The sequence below is a fragment of the Rattus norvegicus genome, chromosome 1, assembly GCF_021556685.1.
Source record: "Rattus norvegicus strain SHRSP/BbbUtx chromosome 1, alternate assembly SHRSP_T2T, whole genome shotgun sequence".
NCBI lineage: Eukaryota > Metazoa > Chordata > Mammalia > Rodentia > Muridae > Rattus > Rattus norvegicus.
Genome location: NC_141534.1, coordinates 30,886,758 through 30,898,846, shown reverse-complemented (window position 1 = coordinate 30,898,846; position 12,089 = coordinate 30,886,758). Strand labels below are relative to the sequence as shown.

The 12,089-nt window shown below is 44.5% G+C and overlaps 1 pseudogene; it reads left to right on the top strand.

The window, feature by feature from the left end:
- Positions 1–5,927: 5,927 nt before the first annotated feature.
- Positions 5,928–6,799, top strand: LOC148006898 (activated RNA polymerase II transcriptional coactivator p15 pseudogene; annotated as a pseudogene).
- Positions 6,800–12,089: the final 5,290 nt, after the last annotated feature.

The window sequence follows — 12,089 nt, the reverse complement described above, 5'->3', positions numbered from 1 at the left end:
TCTAGCCTTATCCTTTCCTCAAGTTGTATGAATCTCCTGTCTTTGAGCCATTCCCTTTGCTAATAGAGGCCTTACTTCCTTCATCTTGCTCTGCTTTTCCTTCCTCCTTTCCTTCTTTTTCTCATTTCTACCCTTTTATTAAAAATAACTTTTTCTGATTACAGTTTCCCCTCCACTTCCCCCAGTTTGTCCCCACCTCCCCTTCCTCCAGATCCACTCCCTTTCCGTCTCATTAGGAAAGAGCAGGCTTCTAAGAGATAGCATCCAAACATGACAAAATAAAATATACGAAGATAAAGCAAAAGCCATCACATGAAGGCTGGACAAGGCAACCCAACAGAAAGAAAAGAGCCCCGAGAGTAGGCTCAAGAATCAGAGACCCACTCATTCACACACTCAGGAATCCCATAGAAATACGAAGCTGGAAGCTATAGTGTATATGGAGAGGACCTGGTGCAAATCTGGGTTGACCCTGTGCAGTCTTTGTAGGTTCATAATGAGTCGTTCTTAGTTGACTCAGGGCCTCCGTCTGTTCTGGTGTCCTCCATCCCCTCTGTCTCTTAACACTCTTTCTGCCTCCTCTTTCTTAGGCTTCCCTGAGTTCTGAGGGGAGAGAAATGAAGAGGTTTTGCCCTAGCTCTCTGGATTATCTTGTCTGGTTCTTGGTAACCCAAGCAGTGTTGGGTATGAGTTTCATCGTGTGGGATGGACCTTATGTCAAATTGGGCATTGGTTGGCTGCTCCCACAAGTTCTGTGCCACCATTGCCCCAGCATGTCTTATGGGTAGGACAGATTGTAGATCAAAGGTTTTGTGGCTGAGCTTGTGTTTACATTTTTCTTTTGGTAACCTGCAGGGTGCTTTCCCATACCAAAGACACTAGAATGTAGGGGTGAAGGTTCCCTGTAGGCCTTAACTTGCTATCTCCGTGTTCCATGATTTGCGTGGGTGTTGTCCTCAGCAATGGGACCTTGGTGTCAGTTTGCAGAAAACCTATTTCCTCAGCAACAACCCTGGGATGTGTGGGAATTATGGGACCCCCCTCCCCCCCACTTTGGGTAACAACTCAATTGGAATACACCCCAGTCCCTTTACTAGAAGCCTCACTTGGTGACTAGTGGCTAGTTGAGACTCAGTATCCTCCATTGTTAGACCTCATTAGGATCATCTTCATACATTTTAGGAAGTTTCTACTGCCCTAGGTTTCCATATCATTCCTCAAACACCCATCAGCTCCAGCTCTCTCTCTCTCTCTCTCTCTCTCTCTCTCTCTCTCTCTCTCTCTCTCTCTCTGAATTCTCTCCTTCTGTCTTCTGTCCCCTTCCCCACCTAATCCTCCTATTTTCCAGCCCCAAGTCAACCCATAAAGTCAGTTCTATCTCCCCAGCCAGGGAGGTCCATGTGCCCACCCCTAGTCCCATCCTCTATATCTAAACTTCAGATTGTAGCTTGATTATTATTGACTTCACAGCTAATATCCACATATAAGTAGATACCTACCACATTTCTCTTTCTGAGTCTGGGATACTTCACTCAGGATGAAGTATCATTCCATCCATTTACCTATAGATTCTATGATGTCTCTTTTTCTGATGTCTGAGTAATATACTCCATTGTGTAAATTTACCACAGTTTGTTTATCCATTCTATCTAGGGTCATCTGGGTTGTCTCCAGTTTCAGGCTATTATGTGTAGAGCCATAAGGAACACGGTTGAACAAGTGTTATTGTGATAACATGAAGCATTGTCCTTTGGGTATGACCACGAGTGGTACAAATGAATCATTCCTGGTTTCCTGAGGAACTGCCTTATTGATTTCCACAGTGGCTGTACAAGTTTGCACTGGTGAGAGTCTTTCGAAACCTCAAAGCCTCCTCCCAGTGACACAGCTCCTCCAATGGGACCACCTTCTGATTCTGTTACACCAACTGGGAATCATTCAAATATATGAGCCAATGGGGGCCATTCTCCTTCATACCGCCACATTTCATTCCCTGGCCCACATAGACTTGTAGCCACGTCACAATATAAAATCCCTTCAGTCCAATTCAAAAGTCCCCATAGTTATTCACTGTCTCAGGACAGCCAAGGCTACACAGAAAAACTCTTGACTGGGGTTGGGGGAGCCTAAAGTTTCTTCTGAGATTCAAGACAATCTCTTAATTGTACCCCCCTATAAAATCAAAAGGCAAATTATATACTTCCAACATACCATGGCATAGAATATACTTTACTGTGTCAAAAATAGAGGAAAGGGGGTATATTGAAGAGCTACTAGACCAAAGAAAACCAGAGGCCAGCAGGGCAAATTCCAAATTCTATATCTCTGTGCCCACTGTCAAAAGGCCTCTCTGCACGCCACTCCTTCCAGCTTTCTCAATGGCAGCTTCTTTCCCTCAGGCTGGTTCCGTACCCTAGCTGCAGCTCTCCTTGCCAGGTGTCCTGTGGCTTTGGCATTTCCAACACCTCGGGGTCTCCCATGCAATCCAGACCTTATCTTCACAGCGTCATGTGATAGCTTCTCCAGGTCTCCATGATGAGACTCCCCTGGCACATGCCTGGCCTCAGCTGCTTTCCTTCACCACAGAAGATGATCCCACAACTTCTCTTCACCTATATTTTTCTTGATAAAGCAGTAACATTGTGGCTGATGCTGTCAAGTTCTTCTGCCTGTTTGGGCTGAAACCTGCCCGCCTCCATGACTTCCATTTTCATAAGCTTAGATCTGTTAGTGATTTTTGTTTTTATGTGACCTTCAGTCTTTGCCTTTCAGAGGTTGCAGGTTTAACTGAGTGGAGTTTCTCCCTGAAGGTAACACTCCCTTTCTTCCATTTATCATCGGGGCTTCCCATCATTTTGAGCACAAAGCTTGGCTCCAACATTGTCTCCTGATGCTCTTTATTGGCTTAAACTATGTATTTGTTTTTACCCCTCTTGCTGTTTTGCACTGTAGCTCGACATAAGAGTGGTCACTAATAACCATGTGACACATGACACAGTCGCTACTAGGTTATCTTGAATTTTCCTCTGCCAAAGACACTAGTTCAAAAACTCCTTCAATTTAGCCTCAGGCATATTTTTAAGGCAAGGACAAATTCTTTGCCAAAGTATCACAAGAATGGTCTATAGCCTGGCTGCGAATAATGTCCTTCTCTAAACCCTCTTGAGCTGAGCCTCCATGACCCTCATTACTCTCAGCACAACTGTCTTCCATGTTCCTAGTAAGACAGCCTGTTGAGCACCACTTACAGCATTTAACCGACTTTCTAGTCCAGAGTCTTTTATATTTCTCCAAACAACAGAATGACAAGGCAGGGGCAGGCAGATCTCTGAGTTTTAGGCCAACCTGATCTGCAGAGTGAGCTCCAGGACAGCCAAGGCTATCAATATAAAGCCTGAAACTGCTAGAAGAAAAGATAGGCCCTACCCCACAAGATAAATGTGTAGACAAGGGCTTTCTGAATAGGACTTCATTTGCCCAGGGATTATGGCCAACAGTTGACAGGTGGGACGCCATAAAATGAAAACGCTTCTGCATAGCTAAGGAAACAGTCAAGAGAAAAGGAAGGCAACAGTGAGAGTGAATCTGCCAGTTACACATCCAACAGGATGAATGCCCACACCATATACAGAATTGTAAAAACAGAGTCCAAAGACAAATGAGCCATTCAGAATATTTGCTGTGGATATGATCTGATCAGAGTTCTCAAAAGAAAAACTAAAAATGGCTTCTAAAAACTCAAAGATGTTCATCATTCCTAGCAATTCAGAAAATTCAAATGAGAACAACTGAAATTTTATCTCACCCTGGTCAGACAACTAAGGTCAGTGTACTGGCTGGTTTTGTGTGTCAACTTAACACAAGCTGGAGTTCTCACAGAAAAAGGACCCTTCCTTGAGGAAAAGCCTCCATGAGATCCAGCTGTAAGGCATTTAATCAACTAGTGATTGTGGGTGGTGCCATCCCTGGGCTGGTAGTCTTGGGTTCTATAAGAAAGCAAGCTGAGCAAGCCAGTATCAGTTTCCCTCCATGGCTTCAGTATCAGCTCCTACTTCCAAGTTCCTGCCCTTTGTGAGCTCCTGTCCTGACTTCCTTTGGTGATGAACAGCAGTGTAGAAATGTAAGCGGAATAAACCCTTTCCTCCCCAACTTGCTTCTTGGATGTGATGTTTGTGCAAGAGTAGAAACCCTGACTAAGACAGTCAGTAAACAACAACAAACACTTGTGAGGATGTGGGCAAAACCATCTGCATTTGTTGTGGGTTACAAGCTGTGTAGCAACTGTGGTAATCAATATAAATAATTACCAGAAACCTAAAAGCAAATCCGCCATACACATGACGCACTTATGTCATCGCTTGTCACATGTGAAGGATTCAGTGTTCTTCGTCACAGATACTTGCATGGTCATGCTCCTTATATGGAGACTAGAACCCACATGTCTTTGAACAGAAGAATAGATCATGAAAATGTGAAATGTTTACACAACAAAATACTATCCCGCTGTAAAGAAAAAGGAAATCATGAAAGTTGGAGGTAATGGTTGGGGATTTAGCTCAGTGGTAGAGCGCTTGCCTAGCAAGCGCAAGGCCCTGGGTTCGGTACCCAGCTCCGAAAAAAAGAAAAAAACAAAACAACAACAACAACAAAAAAACCAAACCAAAAAAAAACAAAAACAAAAACAAAAACGAAAGTTGGAGGTAAAGGGAGGGAACTAGAAAATATCATATCAAGTGGAGTAACTTGCTGAGGCTTGTCTGTTGCTGTGTATTGTAATGCTAAATTCTGTACCTGAAAGTCTAGGCCTACCAGTGAATTCAAAGTTTTTTAAGCTTTGGTTCCTTGATTTAAAATTATTGGTTAGGTAAAATTGGTTACATCCAATCACTGGAGGGATTAGAGGTTGGTGGGATTTGAGTTACCTGGTTGGAGGTGGAGAAGAGAAAGGAGGAGAAAAGCAAGGGGAAGGAGGAGAAAGCCACCAGGAGGGGAGATGGACCATGAGCATGCATGGTGGCAGAGGTAACAAGGCCAGAAGTTAGAAAAGTATTAGAGGTTATTCTCCAGTAATTGTCAAAGCCAAATAAAAGTAACTAATGTCTGAGTTCCATTTATTTGTAAGCTAATTGGGCATACGCTTGGACTGGTTGTACCATAGTATCTTATATCCAGAAAGACAAATGCCATGTCTGTGATTCCTCGCTCAAAATCTTCAGACATAACCTGGAGTAACTGCAGAAACCAGGAAAATAAAAAGATACCACAGGGACGAGGGGGTTGTAGGGAGTTGAAGAAGCTCTAAGAGAATATGAATTTTGATATGGTGATGGAGGGTTCAACGCCACAGACCCATAGTAAAGCCATTATCCAAATTGGTATCAAGCAAAAGAGTAACAGCAAAGCTTTCCTTAGGGTGTCAAGCATGAGTGTTAATGAAGGTGGTCAGTGTGGACAAAGACTAGCAACTGCTGCTCCCTCCTAAACATTTAAAGCCCAAGAGCCTGAAGAGACCCTGTACTGAGACTAGCCAACCCTTTCCCCTGTGCTGTACCTAGTAAATATGCTAAGGTTCCAGTTTGCATTGGTAGTGTTTAGAAAACCCCACCTGAATCCGTGTGTGTGTGTGTGTGTGTGTGTGTGTGTGTGTGTGAGAGAGAGAGAGAGAGAGAGAGAGAGAGAGAGAGAGAGAGATCTGACAATGCTCCCTCTAAGAGCCATAGACTGTTGCAAGATATTCGATCACACTGTGAACCCTGAGATTGTGTTACTGTAAAACTTGTTTCTACTTGTGGTGTAGCTCATTCCTTAGTGCACACCTTTACTCTCTCTGGCTGGAATACAGACATGCCCTTACTACACATCGTTAATCCCCAAAAATGAAAATGAAGTTAGTCTGTAGAAGTTAGCACCCAAATTTGAAAGTGATGTCTAATTGAGTGGTGGCGAGTCAGAGAAAGATTTGACAGAGTAGGATATGCCCCACTCTCACAAGAACAAAGAGGAGGGGAAGCTACTTAAGAGACTACAGAAGAGGAAGATGAAGGAGGCAGTGTTGGGTTTAGGAATCACCTCACAAACTACACGGACACTGATCTAAGTCAGACAGGGCTAATTTATTGAGCATATGCCCCAGGACTGATGGATCAGGACCATGGTCCAGATTCAGGAACTGAGTTGTGACCCCAAGTTAAGATCCTACAGGGCTAGTCCGGAGCGAGCGAGCGAGCTAGGGGCTGTTGGATGCTGGAGCAGAGCAATGCCTAAATCAAAGGAACTTGTTTCTTCACGCTCTTCAGGCAGTGATTCTGACAGCGAAGTTGAAAAAAAAGAGGAAAAAGCAAGTTGTTCCAGAGAAACCTGTAAAGAAGCAAAAGCCTGGTGAGAGTTCTAGAGCCTGGCATCCTCCGAGCAGAGTAGCTGCCCCGGAAATGACGACCTGCTGCGGATTGGAAAGGCGGGATCTGTCAGTGTTCAGGACTTTAAAGGAAAACTTCTAATTAATATTAGAGAATATTGGATGGAGTCGGAAGGTGAAAACCCAGGGGGAAAGGTGTTTCTTTAAACATGGAGCAGTGGAGCCAGCTGAAGGAACAGATCTCTGACAAATGATGCAATAAGAAAGCCGTAGTCTGAGTCATATCAAGCCTGAACTGTGGTAGCTGTTTTACTCTGTCTTTTCACATTGGCTTTTGTTTTCTAAATGTTGTTTTCCAAGCTGTTGTATATTTTGGATTGCAGGACAATTTGAAAGACAAATACTTTTTTTTAAAATGTGCATTATTAAAATGTTCTAAGAGAAGCTAATTGTCAATTTTATTAAAGAGGGTTGCTTTGTGCCCCCTACCTAGTGTAAAAAAAAGTCAGATCATTACAGTCTTTTAAAAAAATCCTACAGGGCTTTTAAACCTGAAATTCACAAACATCTGTGCCAAGGTATTCCACCAATCAGCATTTAGGGATAGGAATTTCCTTAGGAGCGTGTCTTTGTGGTACACTTGCCCTGCTCCCATTGGTTGGGGTACTTAGCTGTGGCAAGGGACTTGTATTGTCTAATATTTATGTCTTAACTTATCTGCCAGCATGGGGCTTGTCTAAAACATTCATGTTTTAGCTTGGCAACTAGCATGTCAGTTACCCATGTGCATGTCTCTTTCTGTCAAGTAGAATGTCAGTTCCCAGGGAGGTCTTGGGTACTTAAACTTTACTCACCAGTATTCAGCATGGTAGTCTTATTCCAATAGTTTCTTATATTGGTACAGATATCTCTCTTATGTTGGGGATCCATCTCAAGGGCACTTTATATCTTAAAAGCTTATATACTGGTGCAGAAAGTGCTGTTGGGTAGTTGGTTCCAGTCCAACTATACAAAACAATTCTGCTGACTTATATGATGATTGGTTTCCAAAGGCATGGGACATAACAGAATATGTAACCAACCTTGGGATAGAAAGTTTCCTAGTAACATCAGAAACATATGAGAAAGTTTCCTTACAATGGCAGGCTAGCCAGGTAAATGTTACCTAGGCCTTGGCATTCCAACTAGGCCTTAATATTTTACGTAGGTCCTAACAGGCAGTTTTACTGGGGCACTGATAGTCAGGCTGCAGAGTGAACAAGCTAGATACAGGTGAAGACAGAATGAGCCACAGAATAAAAAGGGGCCAGATTAGAACAGATTGCCAGGGTTAGTTTGAGGCCAAGCAGAGCAAAGAGTCAGAGTCTGAGAGAGAAGCCAGATTGAATCAGTCAGCTTGGAGAGGAGTTTGAATCAGAACAGCTGAGTTGAACCAGCCAGAGTTCAGAAAGAACAAGAAAGGGTGAGCTTTCTCAGCAGTGAGTCTCAGAGGCAGGAAACATTCTAAGCCTAATAAGATTGTATAGAGGCCAGAAGGTTCCAAGACTAGGTCTAGGTTAGCAGACAGAGACAGTAAGCCTCAGAGATGACAATCATTACATGAGAATAAAAGTTACATTTACAATAGACTATCTGGAAAAAAAAATAGTACCAGACATTTAGAAACTCCCATTGAGTTAATCAAGGGAGGCCAGAATAGTATAGGATATGGTTGCTGTCCTTAGTCTCCTCTCAGGAGTTGAAGGTTCCTATTGATGAAGGAAGCCATCATACACTTGGGACACGGGACTTGGAGGACTTGAGTTGGAACTGATCTGAAAGCCTCCTCCCTGAGGACCAGCCTTCATAGTCCCAGATGACGTTAAGCAAGCTGCCAAGGGGGAAGCAAACAGCAGCACCCAGCTTTGAAGCACAAGAGTGACCGGCATGGCAAGATAGCCAGAAAGGTGCAACAGTGGCCCTCATACCAGCAGTAACCAACAGTTGTCTAATTTGACTTTTTCAAGACAGCGTTTCATGTGTTAAGGTCTGGGTAGGATATTAAGGCCTGGATGGAATGTTAAAGCCTAGGTAAAACGTTAACAGGAGAGATCATGCCTGATACTGGAAATCTGGTCAACTCCTCAAGGTTAGTGAGGTCATAGATTTAAGAAGAGCCTAACACGGCTACTTTATTAAACCAGCATACTTTATAGCTGCAGGCTAGATATGCGTTCTTATATCCATATTCAGTGTAGCACTTATCATTCCTCAAAGAAGTGTCTATTTGCAATAGATACGTACCATTACAGACTCCCACAACTCTACCAAAATGCTGAAGACAAGGGTCCAGCCCCAATGCATTCATCTACAACCTAACCCCCAAGGAAGCGTAATGGGTAAGGGGACGAGAAGATTGTAAGAGACAGAGCATCGGAAAAACTTTTTTCTTCTAGAATGGCAGGGAAGCTACACCTATTATACCTAAACAATATGGTTGCCTAAATAAGACCCGAATGAAACAGCCACCAATATGCGTGGTTCTTCCTTGCTCTGGCCCCAGGATGGAGCAGACAGACACAGGCTCTGTTCAGAGTCAAGTTGGGGAAAACATAGGAGGGCAAGGCCACAGGAGCATAACCCAGGATGTGAGCAAGGCCATGGATATGCTGAAGGGTAAGAAATCTCTGGTGAATCTGGTGAATCTGGCCTTCTGGTCCTCACCCCTGCTTTTGTGCCAGGGGACCCTATAGTGAAGAGTTTGTAGGAACACCTAGGATGGATTTGTCCTCATTCCTACAACCCATTCCCACCAGGAGATATTCGTCAGTCAGGGCCCTCCTGTCCACTCCGCTGAGATACCACCTGTCCCCACAGATTACCACAGCAGCTCCCTAGAGAGAAGGCAGGTCTTAGTAAAGCTAGACAAATGCCATTCAAGAGGCAGCCTGCAGATAACGTGGGGAGCAGGAAACCAACATGAAGGGCACAGAGGTGGGGAGAACAGCCCTCCACTTCCAAAGGGACTGACTGAGCTGGATTCACCGATGTCTCAGTGACCACCAATTAGCTTTGAGCAATCCTGGAAACTCCGGGATATCGCTGGTGGAGCCACAGAAACTGTACCTTGGACAGAGCTCCCAGTGCTGATGCAGCCTAATTGGCTTCAGCCTTATGGCATCACCTTGCTCATCTGATGCCTTCTAATGTATCCAAGTGACTAAGCCCAAGGCATTTACAGCAGAGCCAAGTCCAGGGAGTGGGTCATAAATGCACCCAGGTTCCTGGAACTTCCATATGGAGGGTATATGTTTGGAGCTCCTGGCAGCCAGCCTGCCGGAGCCAACCCAGTCCCAGGGCAGAGGACATTTAGTAAGAATCAAAACAGGCTCGGGAAATCCCAGGAGACAAAATCACAGCTCAGCATGAGACTAGAAATCGTCTACCTGGCCTGGGCATACCTAGGCTCTCGGGTGCTCCAGGAACAGCATGTCATCGACCAACCCACAAGGTGCCAGCATCTTATCTCTAGTTGTTCTAGTTCCAGCTCTCCTCAAGAACATTTGTATTCCTACCAAATTGTTAAGGCCTGGCTAAAGGCTCATGTTCTTATGGGCCCAAGTCATGAAGTTACTGAATTCTTTCTTCAACTACCATAGAGACTGTCCGACCTGCTCAGGGTGAAACAAAAATGACAAAGTTATGGGGGCTCTCTTAGATCCGAGCTGAAGCGTTCTCTCTCTCTCTCTCTCTCTCTCTCTCTCTCTCTCTCTCTCTCTCTCTCTCATTCTCTCTCTCTCATTCTCTCTCATTCTCTCTGTCTCTCTCCCTCTTCCTCTCTCCCTCTCTCTCCTCTTTCTTCCTCTCTCTCTCTCTCTCTCTCTCTCTCTCTCTCTCTCTCTCTCTCTCTCTCTCTGTGTGTGTGCCATGCAAAGAAGTCAGGTGTAATGGTGCATGCTTTCAATCCTGAACTGTCTCAGTGGAGACAAGTGAATTCTTGGACTCCCTGGATGCATAGCCTGCTTGATAAGTTCCAGGCCAGCAAGAGACCCTGTCTAAAGATCAAATCAAATAATTTTAAAAATATGTATGGTTTTGTGTGTCAACTGGACACAAGTTAGAGTCCTCATTGAGGAAGAAGCCTCCGTTGAGAAAGTGCCTCCTTAAGACCTAGCTCTAATGCACTTTCTCAATTGTGATCCGTGGGGGAGGGCCCAGCTCATAATGGGTGGTGTCATCCCTGGCATGTGGTCCTGAGTCCTATGAGAAAGCAGGCTGAGCGAGCCAGGGGGAGCAAGCCAGCAAGCAGCACCCCTCAAGGCCTCTGCATCAGCTCCAGCATCCAGATTCCAGCATTGCTTGAGCTCCTGTCCTGACTTCCCCCAGTGATGGACTATGATCTGAAAGTATGAGCTGAGTAAACACTTTCCTCCCCAACTTGCTTTTAGTCATGGTGTTTTTGTCACAGCAATTCTAAGACAGATGGCTCCTGAGGAAGGACACTTTGTTCTTTGACCTCACAAACAAGCACGCAGAGTCAAAGAACAGGAATGAAAGGGGTTTGAGCACTAGATGGCATGGCAGTGGAACCAGTCATGAGCTCCCCTGTGGGGTAAGAGTTCCTTTCTGCCCTTCTTTGGACACCCACACACTGAGCTCAAAACTTGGTACCTAGATGCTCATCTGTGTGGCTGTTGAATGAAAATGGTCCCCATAGGCACAGAGAGAGGGGCACTGTTAGGAGGTGTGGCCTTGTTGGAATACAGTGGCCTTTTTGGAGGAAGTATGTCACTTCAGGTTGGCTTTGAGGTTTCCTGCTCAGGCCCAGTATCAATCTTCCTTCTTGTTGCCTAAGGATACAGATGTCGAACTCTCCAACACTGTGTCTGCCTGCACTCTGCCACACATCCTACCATGATGATATGGACTAAACCTCTGAACTGTAAGCCAGCCCCAAATAACTGTTCCTTTATAAGAGTTGCCTTGGACATGGTGTCTCTTCACAGCAATAAAAAGACCCTAAGACAAAAAAAAAAAAAAAACCCTAAGACAACCTGTGAAGGATATTGTAGAACTAAAGGAGGTTCCCCAAAATTTTAATTGGCTTCTCAAAGTCCCCTCACCACCAAGAGATTATTGTCTTGGTTAGGGTTACTATTGCTGTGATAAAACACCATGACCAAAGCAACTCTCATCACTGTCCATCATCAAAGGAAGTCAGGACAAGAACTCAAACGGGTCAGGAACCTGGAAACAGTAGCTGATGCAGAGGTCATGAGGGGTGCTGCTTTCTTGATTGCTTCCCATAGCCTGCTCAGTCTGCTTTCTTATAGAACCAAGAGCACCGGCCCAGGAGTGTCCCTACCCATAATGAGTTTGACCCTCCCATATCATTCACTAAGAAAATGTCCTAAAAGCTTGTGTACAACCCAGTCTTATGGATAGATTTTCTTAATTGAAGTTCCCTCCTCTCAGACATCTTTAGTTTGTATCAAGTTGACATAAAACTAGACAACACACTTGTGGTGAGCAGAACAATATAACAAAGATGTGTTGGCCCCCCAGAAGCTGATCATGAAGTGTGACTTAAGTTACAGATGGAGTGAAGGGACCTGGTATGCTGACCTGTAGATATGAATCATCCTGATTATCTGAGTGGGTCTGAGGTCATCACAGGAGTCAATAAAAGGGAAGGCTAAGTAGAGCTGGGTTATAGAAATACTAAGCCAGCCACTGTTGTCTTTGAGTTCGAAGA